The sequence below is a fragment of the Stegostoma tigrinum genome, chromosome 7 (genome assembly GCF_030684315.1).
Source record: "Stegostoma tigrinum isolate sSteTig4 chromosome 7, sSteTig4.hap1, whole genome shotgun sequence".
NCBI lineage: Eukaryota > Metazoa > Chordata > Chondrichthyes > Orectolobiformes > Stegostomatidae > Stegostoma > Stegostoma tigrinum.
The window spans coordinates 27,272,188-27,294,502 of NC_081360.1; the positions used below are offsets into that span (position 1 = coordinate 27,272,188).

At 42.8% G+C, this 22,315-nt stretch overlaps 1 long non-coding RNA gene across 2 annotated transcripts in view; it reads right to left on the reverse strand.

Moving 5' to 3' along the window:
• The window catches only part of LOC125454345 (uncharacterized), a 57,917-nt gene extending 41,427 nt beyond the window's left edge, over positions 1-16,490 (reverse strand). For both annotated transcript variants that reach the window (XR_007247968.2, XR_009445987.1), the window contains exon 1: positions 16,299-16,490. This is a non-coding gene — a long non-coding RNA (uncharacterized LOC125454345). The remainder of the gene's footprint in view (positions 1-16,298) is intronic.
• Positions 16,491-22,315: the final 5,825 nt, after the last annotated feature.

The window sequence follows — 22,315 nt, forward strand, 5'->3', positions numbered from 1 at the left end:
TATCCACCAAATTCTACACTTCTTAATGCCCTCCATTAGCATTTTAGTCATGGTCTTTCTTAGCAGTCTTTCTAATTTCTATTCAGCAATTCAACTGTGATATCTCATTCATAAGTGGAACCTTCCTTCATTATCTTTCGTTTAACTTAGCTGGTTGGAGCGTGATGCTAATAATGCTAAGGTCATGGGTTTAATTCCCATACTGACCAAGTCTGCACGTTTTTAGCCGTGAGTTTAATACTTTGTGTTCTGACTGGAAGCTTGCTTGGCCGTTTCCACTTTGGGGCAGCAGAGTGGCATAATGGTTAGCACTGCTGCCTCACAGCACTAGGGTCCTGGGTTTGATTCCATCCTCACGTGACTGTCTGTGTGGAGTTTGTACATTCTCCCTGTGCCTGTGTGGGTTTCCTCCCACAGTGCAAAGATGTGCACGCTAGGTGGATTGGCTGTGCTAAATTGTCCATAGTGTCCAGAGTCAAGTAGATTAGGTGGGTCATAGAGGGATGGGCCTGGGTGGGATGCTCTGAGGATCAGTGTGGATTTGTTGAGCTGAAGGGCCTGTTTCCACACTGCAGAGATTCTATGATTCTATGAATAGACATCTTTGTTATTAAATGAGGATTGTCAATTGTTAGGAAAAAACTCATCAGGTTTGCCAATGCCCTTTAGAGAACGAAACTGCCATCTTTACCAGGGCTGGCCTACATGTGACTCCAAACCCACAGCAATGTGACTGACTTTTAACTGCCCTCTGTACAACTAGGGAAAGACAATAAATGCACTCATGACAGAAAAACAAGGGCTAGCTGCTTTGGGAAGGAGCTGAATACTCAAAGTATTCTCTCCTCTAACTGGTGGCACAGCTCTGGCTGAATACATCATCTCTTATTCCTCACCCAAAGGGGGATTCCTCACAAGATTTCCATGACCAATCACTTCCTTCTCCTGGTGGTTCCTACAGAAGGTCCAATCAGATATAGAAACACAGCACTCATTCTCTTTAAGTGAAGTTCTCAGTAAAATTCCAGAATCGCTCCATTTTCATTCTCACTTTTCACAGTGCTATAGCTCTGTATACTTTCATGGATGCTTTAGAGATGATTAAAAGATCTGATAGATACCAGTTCCTCTGGTAGGCAGTTTAGGAAAAAGGAGTGCATCCCTAAAATTAGAGCTCAGGTGCTCTCATGTGCCACTTTGGTTTGAACACAGTCCCTCTTCTGGTTTGTCCATTGGACAAAAATTCTGCTGGTGTACTGTGTCTTTATACTTGCAAAGTATGGTCTGCATGTAAATTCAACTCATTCCCCACTGATTTTAACATTTTTTGGTCCATTCAAGACTTCAGTATCTTTTCAATCGCAAAAGGTTCAAGCTTTTCTTTCTTTGGATACGTCTTTATTTGTAATCATACTTTCTACAACAAGATTACAAATAATCCCTGATTTCTATAGATCATTACCAGATTTAATGGACATACTTATTATTCCTAGAGTTGACAGCACTTTATCTTCTGTGATATTATTCCTAATATGAAATCAATAACAGGTTATTTTGACACTACTCCAACACAAATGGACGCACTGACTAAAGCACAGCTTAAATTCACTCTACGTAATGAAATAAGTCAACAATTTACGTCAATAGACTGTGTCTGTAAAAATTTATTCATGGGGTGTGGGCATCACAGACGAGGCCAGCATTGATTGTCCATTCTTGGTTGTACAGAGGGCAGATAAAAGTCTATCACATTGCTGAGGGGTTGGAGTCACATGTAGGCCAGACCTGGTAAGCATGGCAGTTTTCATCTCTAAAAGGGCATTAGCAAACTGAATGAGTTTTTTTTTCTGACAATCAACAACAGCTTCATGCCACATTTAAGAAAATTTCTACCAAGTCCCAATGGTCAATGGAAATTTAAACAATTGTAATAAAGCATACTTTGGAACAAAAAGCTTTAGAGATTTATCCAAAGTTGATAATATCTTCTGACCTTGCCTGCCAAAAGATCTCCCAATTTCAGACTCAAGGTTTCCCAACACTCATACCTGGTCTAGGGTGAATAATGGAAGCCACCCTAACTCCAACAAAGTTGAAGGGTTTCTGAATTGCTCACCTATCTCCCATAATGGAGCTGGTATGGTCAGGACTTCACACTCTTACCCTACACCACTGAAAATTAACAGTGACAGTTATGAAGGCAGGAATCTAGACTTGGGCAATGCTTTTTGCTCATGTTGCCATTCTGATATGGACAGAGAGATGAAAATCTAGTGCAAGGTGCTACGGAACAAAAGTGAACAAGAGTGGACACGGGGTGAGTCACCTTGAGTGGGTTATTCTGCTGACGGTGAGGTTGCAAGTGAGTTCTGCTGCAGTTTAGTCAGGTGAAGACAACCCTAACACTGACCCTAAGCCTAACCATAGCCCTAACCCTAATCCTATCCTGTGTCACAGTACAGCAGCTGAAGTCCAAACTGAGATCATGAAATCCATGCTAATCACCACAAAGGCTCAGGTGCTGCCATCCTTACTACAGTCCAACAATCTGTACCTCAACAATCTATTGAGATGCTCTCTCATGGGAGATGCAGTTGTATCATTGAACATGCAATTAATGTACTCTTTCAGATTGTTGATCTTCATGGTACTGTCAATGCCAATCTGCTCGTTCTCTTGCCGCTTCCCAAACCCAACTCAGCCCATGTTGAGATGGTACAGTTCAAAATCAGGCTCTCAAGGTCTAAGAGTAGCTTGAAGGCATCCTGCAGTACGCGCCCAGCTTAAGTTCAATGATCTTTCACCAATTCTGCTGCATCCACTGGGGCAATACTATTAGGAGCGTGAGTCGGGAAAAGGCACATGGAGGATAAACACAAAGGATAGAGGTTCAAACCTGCTTGTATAACTGGATCTGTGGCTAGATAAAGATATCAATGACATGATTTTTCTGGATGCCTTTTATTGCTAGATGAAGGACTGGGGAAGGTATAATGAAGCTTCTCAGTTGGACATAATGGTGGGGCATGGCAGATTAAAGGTGGTCAAGTGAATTAGTTTTATCAAAAACAGAGACTAAGCGAGGGTTTTGTGAGGCTAACCATGGCAATGGGAACAAGGATGTCTACTCTTCATGCTCTTCCTCCTGAGATGGCAATGGCTGTCTATACATGGTAGCATTTATAGCAGACATAGTAGATCACCATAAACTTCAGAACCCAACCCAGCATGAAATGAAGGGCCACTTTCAAACAATCCAAGTAGTTGAATCACTGGTTAAGCAGGCTGACTGTCTGCTTCACAAAGTTCCTTATTGAAATCATGTTTCTCACTATACACCCACTGCTCTCACCGTTGACAGAAGACGATTGAAGAAAGGGATCATTAGTTATGTGTGTAGAGGTTGACCTTTATCCCTTAGCAACCAGCCTGTGGCTTTCTGGGAAGGTCTGAAGACAATAGGTATGGATAACTAGCACAAGATGGATGTGTCATGATCGCTGACACAACAGCGAGCATTCACAACCGTGACGTATTGGTGGTCTATAAGCTGCAAGTTTATAGAATGATAATCCAAGCAGTTCCTTTTTCTCTCCCCATTGACAGGAGGGTCTGTAGAACATGTGCATACAGCTGATACTGTCCTGTGGAGCACTTTTATGGGTCTCACTATCATCTCTGTTTGGTCAGAAGACAATTTATTCCCCTTTTCTGAAATAAACCACCTCCAGGTGGTTGATACACTGGGCTATTTCCAAAAAGGTCACCTGTTCCTAACAGAAAAGACCTGGAAGCAAATTTTTTGTCACTCTGAAATTTATAGCCAGTGAGAAGGATGTCCCCTTGTTGGTGTGAAGTTTTAAAATGGATTATAGAAGGTGGCAATGTTCAGTGACCACCTTCTTGTTGAACCTGAGTTGCTTCAGGCACTGGTCCTGTGTGAGATGGGTGTAACAGTGCACTTTTAAAGGCTTTTAGGACAAGGACCTTCTGTGATGTGTCATCCTCCTCCTCCCTCCTCATAGAACTCCCCTCCCAGTCACTGTGTCTCCATTTCTTGGTCACGTTGAAGATAAAGAGGGATTGTCACCACAGATGCCATGTCTCAGTCATCAAACCCTGTGTCTTTCCCAGTTTCAATCACCAACTCTACAACACAACTCCAAAGAGAGTTCAGTAAAAGCGCCTCATCTGCAAGCTGGTGTCTGATCTTCTAAGTGGCACTTCTGGGAATGCAGCCCTTATGCTGCTATACATCTGTTCAGCATAAGTATTCATTGCATATCAGCAAATGAAATTGCTGAAAGCAACTTCCTGATCAGCTTATTTGACATCATGATAGAACCCAGTCATGCCTAGCACACTTTGGCTAGTTTCTCAGAGATAATGGGAACTGCAGATGCTGGAGAATCCAAGATAATAAAGTGTGGAGCTGGATGAACACAGCAGGCCAAGCAGCATCTCAGGAGCACAAAAGCTGACATTTCGGGCCTAGACCCTTCATCAGAGAGGGGGATGGGGAGAGAGTTCTGGAATAAATAGGGAGAGAGGGGGAGGCGGACCAAAGATGGAGAGAAAAGAAGATAGGTGGAGAGGAGAGTATAGGTGGGGAGGTAGGGAGGGGATAGGTCAGTCCAGGGAGGACGGACAGGTCAAGGAGGTGGGATGAGGTTAGTAAGTAGGAGATGGAGGTGCAGCTTGGGGTGGGAGGAAGGGATTGGTGAGAGGAAGAACAGGTTAGGGAGGCATAAACAGGCTGGACTGGTTTTGGGATGCAGTGGGTGGAAGGGAAGAGCTGGGCTGGTTGTGTGGAGCAGTGGGGGGAGGGGACGAACTGGGCTGGTTTGGGATGCGGTGGGGGAAGGGGAGATTTTGAAGCTGGTGAAGTCCACATTGATACCATTGGGCTGCAGGGTTCCCAAGCGGAATATGAGTTGCTGTTCCTGCAACCTTCGGGTGGCATCATTGTGGCACTGCAGGAGGCCCATGATGGACATGTCATCAAACGCCAACTCTCTGACACCTCCTCCTACCGCCCCCTTGATCATGACCCCAACCCCAAGCACCAAACCATCATCTCCAACACCATTCATGACCTCATCACCTCAGGGGACCTCCCACCCACAGCCTCCAACCTCATTGTTCCCCAACCCCGCACGGCCCGTTTCTATCTCCTTCCCAAAATCCACAAACCTGCGTGCCCTGGTTGACCCATTGTCTCAGCCTGTTCCTGCCCCACCAAACTCATCTCCACCTATCTGGACTCCATCTTCTCCCCTTTGGTCCAGGAACTCCCTACCTACGTCCGTGTCACCACCCACGCCCTCCACCTCCTCCAGGACTTCCAATTCCCTGGCCCCCAATACCTCATTTTCACCATGGACGTCCAGTCCCTATATACCTGTGTTCCGCATGCAGATGGCCTCAAGGCACTCCGTTTCTTCCTGTTCCGCAGGCCCGACCAGTCCCCCTCCACCGACACCCTCATCCGCCTAGCCGAACGCGTCCTCACCCTCAACAACTTCTCTTTCGATTCCTCCCACTTCCTACAGACAAAGGGGGTGGCCATGGGCACCCGCATGGGCCCCAGCTATGCCTGCCTCTTTGTAGGTTACGTGGAACAGTCCCTCTTCCGCACCTACACAGGCCCTAAATCCCACCTCTTCCTCTGTTACATTGATGACTGTGTCGGCGCTGCCTCTTGCTCCCCAGAGGAGCTCGAACAGTTCATCCACTTCACCAACACCTTCCACCCCAACCTTCAGTTTTCACCTGGGCCATCTCCAGCACATCCCTCACCTTCCTGGGCCTTTCAGTCTCCATCTCAGGCAACCAGCTTGTAACTGATGTCCATTTCAAGCCCACCGACTCCCACAGCTAACATGAATACACCTCCTCCCACCCACCCTCCTGCAAAAATTCCATCCCCTATTCCCAATTCCTCTGCCTCCACCACATCTGCTCCCACGATGAGGCATTCCACTCCTGCACATCCCAGATGTCCAAGTTCTTCAAGGACCGCAACTATCCCCCCACAGTGGCCGAGAATGCCCTTGACCGCATCTCCCGCATTTCCCGCAACACATCCCTCACACCCCGCCCCCGCCACAACCACCCAAAGAGGATCCCCCTCGTTCTTACACACCACCCCACCAACCTCCGGATACAACGCACCATCCTCCAACGCTTCCACCATCTACAATCCGACCCCACCACCCAAGACATTTTTTCCATCCCCACCCTTGTCTGCTTTCCGGAAAGACCACTCTCTCCGTGACTCCCTCGTTCGCTCCACACTGCCCTCCAAGCCCACCACACCCAGCACCCTCCGCTGCAACCGCAGGAAATGCTACACTTGCCCCCACACCTCCTCCCTCACCCCATCCCAGGCCCCAAGATGACTTTCCATATTAAGCAGAGGTTCACCTGCACATCTGCCAATGTGGTATACTGCGTCCATTGTACCCGCTGTGGCTTCCTCGACATTGGGGAAACCAAGCGGAGGCTTGGGAACGGCTTTGCAGAACACCTCCGCTCGGTTCGCAGTAAACAACTGCACCTCCCAGTTGCGAACCATTTCCACTCCCCCTCCCATTCTTTAGATGACATGTCCATCATGGGCCTCCTGCTCTGCCACAATGATGCCACCCGAAGGTTGCAGGAACAGCAACTCATATTCCGCTTGGGAACCCTGCAGCCTAATGGTATCAATGTGGACTTCACCAGCTTCAAAATCTCCCCTTCCCCCACCGCATCCCAAAACCAGCCCAGTTCTTCCCCTCCCCCCACTGCACCACACAACCAGCCCAGCTCTTCCCCTCCACCCACTGCATCCCAAAACCAGTCCAACCTGTCTCTGCCTCCCTAACCGGTTCTTCCTCTCACCCATCCCTTCCTCCCACCCCAAGCCGCACCCCCAGCTACCTACTAACCTCATCCCACCTCCTTGACCTGTCCGTCTTCCCTGGACTGACCTATCCCCTCCCTACCTCCCCACCTACACTCTCTCCACCTATCTTCTTTACTCTCCATCTTCGGTCCACCTCCCCCTCCCTACTTATTCCAGTTCCCTCACCCCATCCCCCTCTCTGATGAAGGGTCTAGGCCCGAAACGTCAGCTTTTGTGCTCCTGAGATGCTGCTTGGCCTGCTGTGTTCATCCAGCCTCACATTTTATTATCTTGGCTAGTTTCTCCATCTGTGCAGGAAGTGACTCGAAATTCAGGCAGTTTTCTTGTTTCAGAACCTGGCATTCTGGTGCAACAATTAGTTGTTTTGCATTTTATGAATTGAATTTTGAAAGCCTTCCAGACAAGTAAAGATTACAATTAACATCACTAATATTAAAAAAGAACTTGTTCATTAGTGACAGCTGTGCTGGACAGAATACCAGAGAGAAACAGAGGGGATATAATTAGCCTTAATAGTCACACAAAATATTCAAGAACAAATGGATAACAAAATTGGACAGAATGTAAAATGGACTGCAAATTTATTATCATACATTTTCCACGAATGTCAAATCCCAATTTCAGCCCTTAAGGATAGATAAAGGGTTTACAACACTGCTTCTTCAGAATGTGCACACACACACAGACACACAAACACAGACTGCCTGCTTTAGATTCCATAAGGACATATTGTCAAAGATCCCAGGGCTCCATTCCTTACAGAATCAATTAAAGTGTGGACACCACTGTTGGAAAATTGTGAAGATTGTTTGCCATGTTATTTTTAATTACTTTCATCTACATGACATGACATTATTGATTTACAGAATTTAGCAAAACAAAAAATGCTACAGAGAAATGGGGAGGATTTAATGAGGGAGACAATGCTGCATCAAGTTATAAATGACCAGATGTATACTGACGAAACAAAGGAAATGGGTGTGGTCAGATCTTTGCACACAAATTCACCATCAGGTGTAAACTAGTTTAGCTGCCAATGGATCTAGATTGGAAGGTGGCCGTATCTAGCGTAACCGGGTGAGTGCAATTTTCCCATCGTGATGGAACCCCTGCTGCATAAAACTGAATTCCATTAGTATCAGGCAGCTGCAAGCAAAGTACATAGTACTTAGAAACATCAGTCATGAATAATTGAAATTATAATTCCTCCATTATTGATTACACAGCAATTGCTCCAATTGCTGTGAGTGCACACATTAAGTGGTGCTTGTATTAAGAGCTCTTTGATAGTTGTCACTCTTGCAATAGTTACAATTTTAAAAGAACAACTGTCATAAGAAGAGGGATTTTATTTCATGTACTAGATGGAGATCAATGTTGATTAATATTCAAAAAGTGGAGGTAATAATGTACAAAGATTTGACCATTTTGGTATTATGTCATACATCACAAACAAAATTATCCTGAACCATTCTGTTGTTAGGTTTGTTCTGATTGAAATTGTGCATCACTATCCTGATTGAAAAGAAAATTTGCGTTGGTTGATTAAACAGTTAAATATTGATTCTGCCTTTTTAATTGATTTTATTTGTAACAACTATTGAAAGAAGCCAGGAGAACAGGATAAGAAACATGTCAGCCGTGATCTCATGGCAGACCAGATTCAATGGGCTGAATGGTCTAATTCTGGTCCTATATCTCATCGTCTTATAGTCTTTACACCTTGTTCAAAATTTGAATAGAAACAAGACATTTTGACTGAAAAAGTTTGAGATGGGCAACATACTGCCTTTTTCGTGCTAATTGCTGTTACTGGGCAACAGGACACATGAGCTTAGCAGAGTGACAGGCGAGGTCCCTTTCGTAATGCACTTGAATCTGACACTGCTTAAAAACAGAAGACTTACATTTATGTTCACGACACTTCCAAGATGATAGTTTTAGTACGGTTCCTGAAATTCAATCTTAAACGTTGCATCCTTGGAGAAATGCAGTCATGCTAATAGACTAACTCATTCAAAGAAGGTAGCTTAATACTGAGGGAAATGTTCAATCAACATTAAAGCAAAATTATGCAACTTTAACAATTATTAATTATGCTGCAGGCATTTGTTCCTATTATTTCACCTTACCACGCAGTTACAGCTATGTAAAGCAAAGATCCTCAAATAAAATAAAACCAGAATTTTGATAGAAATTGACATGAGTATCTGAATTGAGTTCTGATGAAGTCTTCCAGGTATGCCTAACCTGATGAAGTTACCCTCCTCCCTCTGGACCAACCTCCTTATTTATTTCAGAACCCTCTCCCCAACCCCCTCTCTGATGAAGGGTCTAGGCCCGAGACGTCAGCTTTTGTGCCCCTGAGATGCTGCTTGGCCTGCTCTGTTCATCTAGCTCCACACTTCGTTATCTTGGATTCTCCAGCATCTGCAGTTCCATTATCTCTGATGAAGTCTCTGCCTGACTCATGGGGAAATTCCTCAAAGTCACAAAGATTTTGTTTCATTGCCACACAGCTTTGCTGCATTTTTTTTCACTTGTGGATCAGTCACTCTAAACGCCTTGCATAGTTCTCATTTAAGATTTAAATGCAGTTCCTCATCCCTGATTTTGACACGTTCTTGCACCCCTCCTCCCTCAATCCCCCATCCTCCCCTGGCCAAGGAAAGCCCAGGAGTGAAAATGGCAGCATGTGAACGGGTGAACAAAGAAGACTCATTGGACTCTAAACATTGGCTCTGTTTCTCTCACCACAAATCCATTGAGCTTTTCCAGCATTTTCTGTTTGTATTTTGTGTCAGAATTCCCTGCGCTGTCCTTCCAGACTCCTATTCTCCCCGAATTCCCACGCCTTGAGGAGGGTGTGTTATGTTTGTCCAAGGATTAGTTTAATTCTAAATGCCCCTTTTTATGGTTGATGCTGAGATACACAATTTGATCTTTTCAATAGAATAAATGATTGTTTGCCTTGATTTCTCCGCGAAAAGGATTTTGATACTTAATTTGGAGAGGTTTATTTCTCATGCTACAATTTTTAGGGAAGAAAAGACATAGAAAATGCTGGAAAAAGTCTAGCTGGTCTGGCAGCATTTGCGGAGAGAAAATCAGAGTTAATGTTTTGAGTTCAGGATGCCTCTTCTTCGGAACTAAGTCACGATGGGGGTGCAGAGGATTGGGTGGCAAACTGGAGCCACTAGATACCTGGCACCTGCCCAGACTTACGTATTGGTAATTGTTGCTGTGTAATTTCTCTCCACGGTGAGGAAGAATAACAAACTGCATTTAATTGAGATAAGGCTACTTAATACTGAGATATTAAGTCATTCAATTGTTCCTCTTGGAAAATTCTTATCTCCTGCCACTCCTGTTTAAATCTGTCGGCCAGGGCCCGCTAAAGGGTCAGGTTAGTAGCCCCAATCAGGGAACTCATATTCTATGCAGTCCACATGACTGGCATTACTCCAGTTACTATACCCACATTGTTCATGTCCTCGTCGATCTATTTTCAACTCTTTTGTCAATAAATGTTTCATAGGCACTGTAGTAACTTATCTTTGGTAACACCTTCCAAACTCGCAACCTCTATCCCCAAGATCAAGAATAGAAAATAGATGTGAATGCAACCAAGTTGTCCTTCAATTCATACTCTATCCTGGAACTACATTGTTCTTTCACTGTCACTGTGTCAAAATCCTGAAACTTTCATCTTTATAGCAATCTGGCTGTACCACACAACACACACTGCATTGGTACAGCACATTCCATGTCCTCAAGGGCAATTTAGAAAGTAGGAAAATTCAGCCCCTAATGTTCTGCCTCTGCTATTTTAAACATGTTGACTGCTGAAGCGGACATTGAACTTTATAACTCTTTTTATTTTAATCAGCAATTGCAAAGCTGACATTTATTAACAATTTCTAAATTGTTTTTGAGGAGAGGTCAATTGTCGCATATAGACCAAACTCAGACAAGCTATGGTGTTTCGGTTGATTCCTTAATTCAGTATTGGCTGGCATGGACATCTTGCCCATGGTTCTTCTGTGTTGGCTTTTCTAGAATATCAAACAACGCAAGTATTGCCACAATCCAGGGGTGATGAGTTCACTTTCTTTTCCTGGTACTTGCTAGAAATTTCTGGAAGCAGCCATCTTGCCTTCTCTGTGTATGATAGTAGCCATCTTCATTGGCCTGTTTATGTGTTTTTAGAACAGTCACTAAATATATACATATATAGATATGCATTAAAGTAGGGTTTTAATCCTTTTATGACTAAAGGTTGCCCATATCTTCTTTGCTTTTGCACTCCATGCCTTTATAAAGTCTAGGATTCCAGATGTGTTATTAAATACTTACTCAACTGCTCTGCCACTATCATGATTTGTACATCTATATTCTCAGGCCACTTCATTGACGTTATCTCCCTTAGATTCCTACCCTTTATTCGACAGTGCCTTTGCTCTTTGCTATTTTTACATAGATCACTTAAATACCATGAACAGATAAAGATGATAATCATAAATGCCATTGAAAGGATAAACCATTTCTACCTAGACTATACAAATCCCTGGTTAGGGCAAACCCAGAGAACTGTGAATAGTCCTGGACATTGTACCACCAGAAGAATTCATTGGTTTTTAAGGGAACTGGTTTATCAGAATGAAACGTAGACATCATGGAGGAGTTAGGTTAGGAGGAGGGTTTATACAAATAAGTGCCGTAATCCCTGGAATTCAAAGGTAAAAGGTTGACTTTATTGAAACTTTCAACACATCATTGCAAACACAGAGTGTAGATTTCTGTGGTTTGGTGCAAGAGGAGGAATAATCTTCAAATTAATCATACATGGAAAGGACATTTTGAACTTTCTTGTGCAAATGATAACGAAAGCTTGATGAATTGTGAACTACAAATCTGAAATTGATAGGTTTTTGCTCATCAGAGCCATTAAGAGAGATGGAGTAAGTGCAGATATATGGAATGGCACCATGAATTTGGCATGATCTCATTGAATGGTAGAACGGGGTCAAAAGGCTAATTGACCTATTCCTGTTTTTATGCATCAATCTGGATCCAAACCTTTCAGTGAGATGGAAAACAAGGTACATTTCTTTTAGGATTGAGTTTGTTAACTAGTCACTCATCCTCTTATAATTTTCACTACAGTTCAGTGGGGAAACACATTCAATCATGATATAGGGCATCGATGATCAAGTATACAGTGCTGTTTTTATTCCAACATACCCACAAACAATCAGAGGGTGACCTCACATTAGAGAGAGATGATTGTTGGCGGATTAATCTGAGGATCACCATGCTTCAGGTGAGGGGGGAGGTTGAGAAGGTGGGACCTTCATGTTAATCTCAGCCAGTCTAGGAATTGAAGCCACAGTGTTGGCATCATTATGCGTTGCTACCAGTCAACCAGCCGCCTGAGCTAACTGAACCCCCTACCCAGTCTTCCCTTTGTTAGTTATCTTTATATCCAGAGATGGTCTTACACAGAACTGAATAATTTATTTCCATCACCAAATCACCCATGGTATTTTTTTCACCTATTAACCACCTCCAACTCTATTCAGTCTTCCAGCTCCTTCCACGTACCTGTCTATCTCTTCCCTCTCTGTATCTATCTATTCATTTAATAAATCAATTTAACCCAGCTTAACTACTATCTAGGAGACAGTGGAGACAGTAAGGACAGCAGATGCTGGAAGCTAGAGTCAATAAATGTGAAGCTGGAAAAGCACATCAGGTCAGGCAGCATCCAAGAAGCAAGGAAGCCAGCATTTCAGGCTGAAACCCTTCACCAGGACTGTTTCAGCCTGAAACAGTAACTTCCCTGCTCCTTGGATGCTGTCTGACTTGCTGTGCTTTTCCAGCTTCACACTTATTAACTACTATCTATCTTAACACTAGGTTTCCATGTTCCCAACTCCATTATGAATTGGTTACAATTCTCTGCACAGCCCTAGCTAACCTGCCAAGAATATCCTAATTCAGGAGATAGCCGCCACTAATTCCAATGTATCAGGATTCTGAAACACTTCTTCCTGCACACTGTCTCTTGTCGTGCAGTAAGTTGCCACCTCTTTCATTTTTCCTCTTGCCAGTATGTAACATAAGGAGTAATCCAGAATTTGCTATCAGCAAGGACCTACTTTTTGAATTTCTGTTTAGATCCTTAAGATCAGGACCTCAGACCTCTTTCTTGCTTATTCACTGCTTCTGCTGGAACTTTTGGCTCTTTAGCACCTTCCCATGAAATTCAGCAGCCATGTACTGCTATGAATGGCAGGGAGAAGTACAGATAGGTCTTTCAAGCTTTCACTAAAGAAGCTACTGTAGAGCAGCATAGTATTGGGTCAGTTGTTAAGAACATTGTAAATGTGGATCTTACCTTAGCAGCTCTGGTCAGGTCACTAACGGCATCTCATATTTAAGAAGTGAATGATGCCTTTAAATTGTGTATCCCATTAAGTGTTATTGCCATATCCCACTCCTTGAGGGTTCAGCTACCAATTACAAGCATTTACAATCTACCCTAATTAACTATGCTAATTTTTGCCACATTAATTAGTAGCCTGAACAATCATATTTTGATGCTATTTTCCTTTCAAAATTTTTGGCAGAACTCCAATTTTCAATCAATTCTCGTAATCATAAGCCAACAGAAAATATCGCCATGATTCTATCAAATATTACTGAATTCTGAAAACGAATTACTCATCAGTGGTAAGTGCAGGATTTTTCCTATCTCAAATAATGAATCCCAAAGCTTCAATATACCGATATTTCACAATATACTCTATGCAAAATTATGCATAAAATATTGTGTATTTTTCATTAGAAATGTCCTTACACAAACCTGGAAAACTAATCAACAGAGCCAGAAGATAACAAAGTGTGAAGCTGGATGAACACAGCAGGCCAAGCAGCATCTCAGGAGCACAAAAGCTGACATTTCAAGCCTAGACCCTTCATCAGAGAGGGGGATGGGGAGAGGGTTCTGGAATAAATAGGGAGAGAGGGGGAGGCGGACCAAAGATGGAGAGAAAAGAAGATAGGTGGAGAGGAGAGTATAGGTGGGGAGGTAGGGAGGGGATAGGTCAGTCCAGGGAAGACAGACAAGTCAAGGAGGCGGGATGAGGTAGTAGGTAGGAAATGGAAATGCGGCTTGAGGTGGGAGGATGGGATGGGTGAGAGGAAGAACAGGTTAGGGAGGCAGCGACAGGCTGGGCTGGTTTTGGGATGCAGTGGGTGGAGGGGAAGAGCCGGGCTGGTTGTGTGATGCAGTGGGGGGAGGGGACGAACTGGGCTGGTTTTGGGATGTGGTGGGGGAAGGGGAGATTTTGAAGCTTGTGAAGTCCACATTGATACCATTGGGCTGCAGGGTTCCCAAGCAGAATGTGAGTTGAGGTTCCTGCAACCTTCGGGTGGCATCATTGTGGCATTGCAGGAGGCCCATGATGGACATGTCATCTGAGGAGTGGGAGAAGGAATGGAAATGGTTCGTGACTGGGAGGTGCAGTTGTTTATTGCGAACCGAGTGGAGGTGTTCTGCAAAGAGGTATTGCGAACCGAGCACAACAGAGCCAGAAGCTTCCTTTTTGATATTTCTGCTGCAGGGTTTTCACTTTAATGTTTGAAGATTTTCCGAATGTGAAAATGTAAACAGTGCTAGGTGTGGCCAAGTGGCCACCAGCCTGAGCAACTAGGCCCAATATAAAATTACCTAAACAGTTTCTGCAAGCAAGCCCTGAAAGAATCCAAAAAGACTAAGGGTAGCACAGGTCAAAAGCGAACAAGGATCTGATCAGACCAATATTGCACATTTAACAGAGATGATCAACCGTGACAATGGAAGGGTCATTCTGACCCGAAACTCAAAAGGAGGTAATCATCCTGAATGATAGGGCAAGAGATTATGTTAGTGTATTCCCCCGTTTTGGCCAGGCTTCTTGTCACCAATGTGCATTCATGCCTTGTAAAGGGGTCAGGCAAACCCAGAATGACCTGGCCAAACTCATGGGTGCTGTAACTCCTGCTGTGTGACCTCATAGATCATAGAATCCCTACAGTGAGGAAACAGGCCCTTCGGCCCAACAAGTCAACACCGACCCTCAAAGCATCCCATCCAGACTCATCCCCCCTATAATCCAACTAACCTACACACTCCTGAACACTACGGGCAATTTAGTGTGGCCAATCCACCTAGCCCGCACATCTTTGGACTGTGGGAGGAGACCAGATCACCCGGAGGAAGCTTACGCAGACACGGGGAGAATGAGCAAACTCCACACAGACAGTCACCCAAAGGTGGGACCGAGCCCAGGTCCCTGGCGCTGTGATGCAGCAATATTAACCACTGAGCCACCATGCCGCCCCAGAGAGATATGGGCCTAATGTCTGCAAATGAGACTTGTTTAGTTTGGGAAACCTCATTGACTAATGCCAGTGGACATTGCAAAGGGCTCAGAAAGGGGACATGAGAAGAAATATTTGGCAGCCACTCCCTCAGCAAAGTCTTGACCAGCGAAGACTCCATGCAAGACCCACCTTCAAACTAAGGACATCCTGAGTGCCCTATTTATGGAGGTCAGTGAACTGAATCTGGCAGCTCAATCCAGCTCACCAGGATGGATAAAAAAACGAAAGACCGTGTTCTGAGGAAGGATCACCAGACCCAAAACGTTAACTCTATTTTTTTCCTTTACAGATGCTGCCAGATCTGCTGAGCATTTCCAGCAACTTTGTTTTTGTCACCAGAGTGGATAGTATGTGTGTTTTTCAGGCAGTCAGCCTAGATTGGGAAAAGTAACTTGATCTGTACACGTTTTCTTTACTTGTGAGTGTTTTAATAAAACTAAGTTTGTACTGCAGTACTTTATTTGTCTCATACAGTAAGACCACATAGGTAACCATGTTTTATGAGTAATAAACTGGTCAGTGTCTGTATAGAATATTTCACAGGCAACATGGGGTTAATAAAATGCGTACTTGTTACCTAAACTACTATTGCATCTAGAACTTCAATCCTGAATACTGACTCCATTATTTACATGAATAGGGAAGGTTTGGAGGGATATGGCCAAACGTCTGCAAATGAAACTTGTTTAGTTTGGGAAACTTGGTCAGCATTGATGAATTGAACTGAAGTGCTGTTTCCGTGCTGTATGGCTCTATGATGTAAAGAAAAATAGCCACCATAAAATAGCTTAAGAAAGGTAGAACAGTAAACAAACAACATTAAGTCAAATAGGCATTGTAGCACCTCATTCCTTTTAGAGTTGAACTTACATTTCACGCAACCCTGTATAAATGTAATTTCCTAAGCTTAATTAAAAGTAATGTCCTGCTATTTTTAGCTGAATAACACATGACTCACCGGTACTGACACTTGAAAATATATGGTCACTCTCTTTGTTGTCTCTATATTCCTCTTTGTCTCTTAATCTTCCCTCTTCTACTTCAGTTCTTCTCTTTTGACTTCCCAACTCGTTGTTCTCATCTCCTTCCCTGTGTGTTCCTTTGATTTTTCTTTCTTCCTGTAGGTTGTGTAATCTGCTACAACATAGCATGCTAGAAAAGCAAATAGCAAAAACTGGAACATACATTTTAATAAATAACAATGTGAGTTAAAACCCACAATGCTGGATCATTAACTTTTGCATCTAGTTACTGCGCCACACATTCAAAAGTCCTCACAAACATGCATGAAGTTAACTTCAAAAAAATCAGGGCCATGCTATTCAGAAAAACAAACACTGAATATCTGAATGTATAAAGGTTCAGGGCAGATCAGAATGAGGCTGCTGTTCTTTACTGTGTTCTATTCTGTTCAGTTCATTGTCATGGTAGCATTAGTTTACCAGATATAACTTCAGATATTTTTACTTGGAGCTTTCAAGCTGTAAAGTGTCACAACTAGAAACATCAAGATAGCTCTCGCTATTGTCAGTTTAAATATGCAGCAATCACAGTTTATACCATTACTACACCATAAAGATAATTGTAAAGCAACTATGTTCATGCAACGGTTTGGAGCTTCTCGTTGTTGTGAGTTATTGAGCTGGTACGGAACCAAGGAGGCCATTTAGCCCACTGAATCCATGCTATCTCGATTAGACCAATCCAGTCAATCCCATTCCCCTTCTGTATCCCTGTTTATTTCCATAAAATTTCCTTTCAATTTGCCTTTGGAATGATTTAGTGTCTTCATCACTATCACGCTCAAAGGCAACAAGTTCCAAATCATTAATACTCACTACTTTAAAAAGTCCTTTCTCACATTCTTCTCACATGTCTTAGTCAATAGCTGTGTCCCATAGTCCTTCTACTACCAACTAAAGGGGACAATTTTCTTTATCTACCTTATGCAAACCCATCACTATTTTGTGCACCTCTTACAAAGCTCTTCGTCAAGCTCCATTTCTCCAAGAAGGAAAAAGCCCCAGCTCACCTCGTGGCTTAAATCCTTCAATCCTGGAACCACACCTTCAAATTTCCTCTGCACTCTTTCAAGGACCCAGACATCATTCCTAAAATGTAGCAGCCAGAAGTGATCACAATATTCCAATTGTGCCACGACCAGAACCTAAATGCACAGGGTAGTTTCCCTTCTTTTATATTCATTATATTCATTTATTGCATCTAAGATCCAAAATATAATCTGCTTACAGATCTTTTAAGGTTGGTCTCTCTATTGTAAATTCTTTAGAATTGTGATTTCATGCCTCCATATCACTTCTACCAGAATGAGTCACCTCATATCGCTCCGTATTAAATTCTACATGCCATTTGTCTGCTTATTCTACTAGCCTATATTTGCCATATCGCAGTCACTTGGAAGTTTGGTAGCATTTATAAATTTTGAGAGTTTGCTATTTTTTGCAAATTTCCAAGTCATTTAATCAAAACATATATTTAAAAGGCAGCAATCTGCGAATTGATTGTCCAACATCATTTGGACAAGAATACAACCCCTACAGTGCAGAAAGAGGGCATTTGGCCCACTAAGTCCACTGACACTCCAAAGAGAATCCTATCCAGACCCACCACATCCCTGCACTTCCCATGGCTAATCCACGCAGCCTGCACATCCCTGGACACTATGAGGCAAGTTAACATGGCAAATCCACCTAACCTGAACACCTTTGGACTGTGGGAGGAAACCAGTGCATCTGATGGAAATCCGCACGGACAAGGGGTGAACATAAAACTCTGCTCAGACAGTCACCCAAGGCTGGAATTGAACCCGGATCCCTAGTGCTATGAGGCTGCAGTGCCACCCTCCTTAAGTTCATGAAGCTCATAAGCTCATAAATCACTTTACAATGACTCCCAGTTTTCTGTCCTTAAGCCAATCTTTCTTCCAAGCTAACGTTTTTCAATTTTTTAAGCCTGTATGTACTCCATTGACAAATGCTTTCTGAAAATCCACATGGAGAACATCCAGCCTATTCCCTATTATTTCCTTGTTCACTACTTGCTTTTGCTTATTTATTCTTTCATAGGATGTGGTCATCGCTGGCAATATCAGCATTTGTTGTCCATCCCTAATTGCCCTTGAGTTGAGTGGCTTGCTAAGTCATTTTAAAAGTATTCATTCATGGGATGTGGGCTTCACTTGATAGGCGAATGCTTATTGCCCAATCCTAATTGTCATGGAGAAGGTATGAGCTACCTTCTTGAACTGCTCCAGTTCTTTGAGCACAGAACACTCACGCACCCACCAAATACTGCACTTTTTAAAAAAAGAAGTCATTCATGGGATGCAGGTTTCACTATCCAGTCCACCATCTACTGCCATTTTAAATGCCCATGGAGCAGTAAGTATCAGCCATATTGATGTAAGTCTAGTGTGACCAGATCAAGTAAGATTGGCTGATTTCTTTCGCTAAAGAACATTGTGAACCAGGTGGGTTTTTACAACAATTAACAGTGATAACATGGTCACTATTAGGCAAACTTTTGATTTCACACTTTTTACTGAGTTCAAATTTCTCTATCTACCATTGGTGGAATCTGAATACATGGCCACAGAACATTAGCTCTCTGTTACGGATTACTGGTCCAGTGACATTACCGCTATGTCACTACCTGGTTTAAAAGTTGTGACTTATCCCAGTCTAAGCAATGTAGTCCAAGATAAGGGAGATGTTTGAGGAAATAGAAAGGAAAGGGCATTGTAATCTAAAAGGATTGTTACTGCATTGAAATTGGATTTTTGCAAAATCTCCAAACTTTGAGATTGATTCTACCTCATCACTAGATTGAAAAATAAATTTAAACTCTAATAAGCCCCAGGCTAATGATTTATTCCAGTTGTTTCACTGGTTTGTACAGACAATGCTGTCTCCTGACACTCCTTGTACCAAATCAATTCTGGCAATGTTGAATGATACTCAACATTGTTTTCAGCTATATGTTAATTAATTTTCTGCAGCCTTTGGTATATGTGAAATCAAATTCTGCATTGCAGTGGATGGTTAAATTAACTGAGCTTAACAGTCTAATTTCCATTGTGGAAAAGTGAAAGAAAATTATCAATGCTAGGAGCTTGCCATCAAAGAAAAAGACACAGAACATTGCAGGGAATCTGAAATGGAAAGGATTGTTTTGAAATGCAGGCATCTGTCCACACTGATTCTAATGAAAGTAGACAGAGGTCAATTTGATGTTGCTCTGTATTAACACAGGCCAGAACTTTGCGTTTCTGCAGCACTTCCGTCCTCAAGTTGTTCCCTGTTTCCCATGTGATTACATTTATTTTAAAATAGCTGGCAGTGTGCACGGTGAGAAGTGCAACTGCAGCAGATGAAGCTGTTTAAACATGGATTCTGCAAACAACTCACAATGCTGTAGCTATGTAATGACTATTAAATAACATCCTGGATAAACAGGGATGCTTTGCAACATAGCCACAACTTTTGTCCCCAGCTCAATTATCATTAATATAAGATGTATTCGGAGCTTGGAGGTAGCAGAGTTGCTTTGTTCCCAGAGTGAAATTTCACTTGTAAATTTGTAATAGCATGGTTGCATTTCATATAGTTTTGCACCACCTTTTATTGTTGAGAATAGATACGTCAAAGATTGAACTGTGCTCATTCATTTCATGTCCAGGATGCATTGGTTACCACGATGTGGAGATGCTGGTGTTGGAAGCGGGTGGGCAGTCTGAAGTCACATGACACAAGGTTATAGTCCAACAGGTTTATCTGAAATCACAAGGTTTTGGAGCATAGCCCCTTCATTGAGTGAAATTACATGACTTGGTGCATTGGTTAGTTAGAGACATATCCTTTAGAGTGAAAGAATTTTTCTTGTTTTCTTTTTTTTTGTACGTTCACGTTAGTTGTTTCACACTGACTGTCACTACTGGCATCTCTGCTACCCCTGACAGTCTGTGGAACAGGGTAAGAGTTGTTCATGATTATTGACTGCCACAAATCCTCGTTTGTTTATACCATGACTAGGACTTGTCTAATGAGCAGTGACAGAGGGTACACCACTGTAGAGAATTGACAGAGAAGCACCGGAGTCATATGCAGCTTTTCCATGGATTGTTAATTGGGTTGAATGACTTCACTCACTCTCTATGGTTCTTTGCCTAGTGAACTAGGCTTTATCACATTCTCAGTCATGTTGCTGCTCACCCAGCACTTGCTACTGGCATTCACGGCTCTGTTTTGTCAATTTGTTCAACAGACCGTTCTGTCATCTGAAAAAGGTCCGTTAAACTTTTTGGAATGAGCTGAAGTGGGTTGTGCTGCTCATTCCTTCTTCTCACAAACTTCGCTGAGTTTTAAATTCCGAACGGTCTTCAGCAATGACAGGAACTATTTCTCGACTTGCCAAGGCAGCACCATTGCAGGTTTCAAAATGAGTAAATCTCTTTTGTGATCTCTGGCCACCACACCACTGACTGAGCCCCAGCTATACATCTGGCAATGCTTTAGACCCCTCAGTATGTCCTTCCCAATATATCTTCCCAAAGGGGTGGTAAGGTAACCTTATTCTTCAGTCATGCACCAGCAAATTGTCTGTCGTTTGTTCTCAAAGTGTGCATTCTCAAAAAACTCACTGAGCCTTTGGTCTGCCATCTCCCAACAAAATATTGGCAAGTGGTAAGCGGGCCATGATCATGTGTGTTCTTGTTAAATTTTGTGAAGCCTGTTTTGCTTTGCTGGCCGTACGTTTGTTTCTTCTTGGCCATATGAAACATTTCTTTTGCTCCCTTGTAAGCGATGTCAACATTCTTTTTCTTGGGTTAAGCTAAGCATCCAGGAAGAAAAATTAGGCCTTTTACTGTCTGCCCTTGACTGGTTGGTCAATAATAGACTGTTCCTTGGTGTTTGGACAGCTGTTTGCTTCTGGGCCAGTTGATCTCTGGGAGTATGTCAATCTCCTTCAGTTATTCTGATGATATTAAAGATTAAGTCATGTCTGTAGGTTTAAAAATGAAGATTGTTGACTGTGAACAGTGAAAACATTTGCAATTCTCTTATGTTCATTGCATGGCAAGGTAATTTTTAGCATTCGTGAGCCTTTAACAATTATGACAAATGGACCAGAGAGCCTTATCTCTGTCAGCTATAACTTCTATTTCTTCAGCCTGAGTGACTGGTCTGACAGGACCTTATTTTGCATTTCAAGGACTTGCTAAATGATCAACAATCATGCATCTTTCTGGGATATTGATTTGACAATCAGAACAATTGGAGTCAATTAATTTGAAACACCAAATTCCTCCTAAGTATCATAGTATCCCTACAGTGTGGAAACAGGCCATTCGGCCCAGTGAGTCCACACCGACTGTCCAAAGAGTATCCCACCCAAATTCATTCCTATATCCTATCACCATAAGCCTTTATTTCCCATAGTTAATCCACCTACCTTGAACATCCCTAGATACTATCAACAATTTAGCAAGGCCAATCCATTTAATTTGCACATCTTTGAACTGTGGAAAGAAACCAGACCACCCAGAGGAAACCCACACAAACACAGGGAGAATGTGCAAACTCCACACAGACAGTCACCTGAAGCTGGAATCAAACCTGGGTCCCTGGCGCTGTGGGGCAGCAGTGGCGTCCAGTTAATTTGCAGAGCAAAACAGTTTATATTTTTAAGTGACAGAATTATTCTGTGATTATGCAGCATTTTAAAAGATCTGCCAAATGGATTAAATCTGGTGTGGAAGTGGAAAAAGAATAGAGCGTGCCTAAAATTCACAGCAGGCTCTTCACAACCTGTGAAAGAAACAAAACTGTTTTCCACTGCAGACCTTTATCGTAGGAAATAAAATTGAACAATGAAGTTGAGAAAAAAGATCCTTCCTGAAATGTTACCATTTTTTCTTCCTCCTCAGATGGGGCAGGATCGGCTGTAAAAATAAAT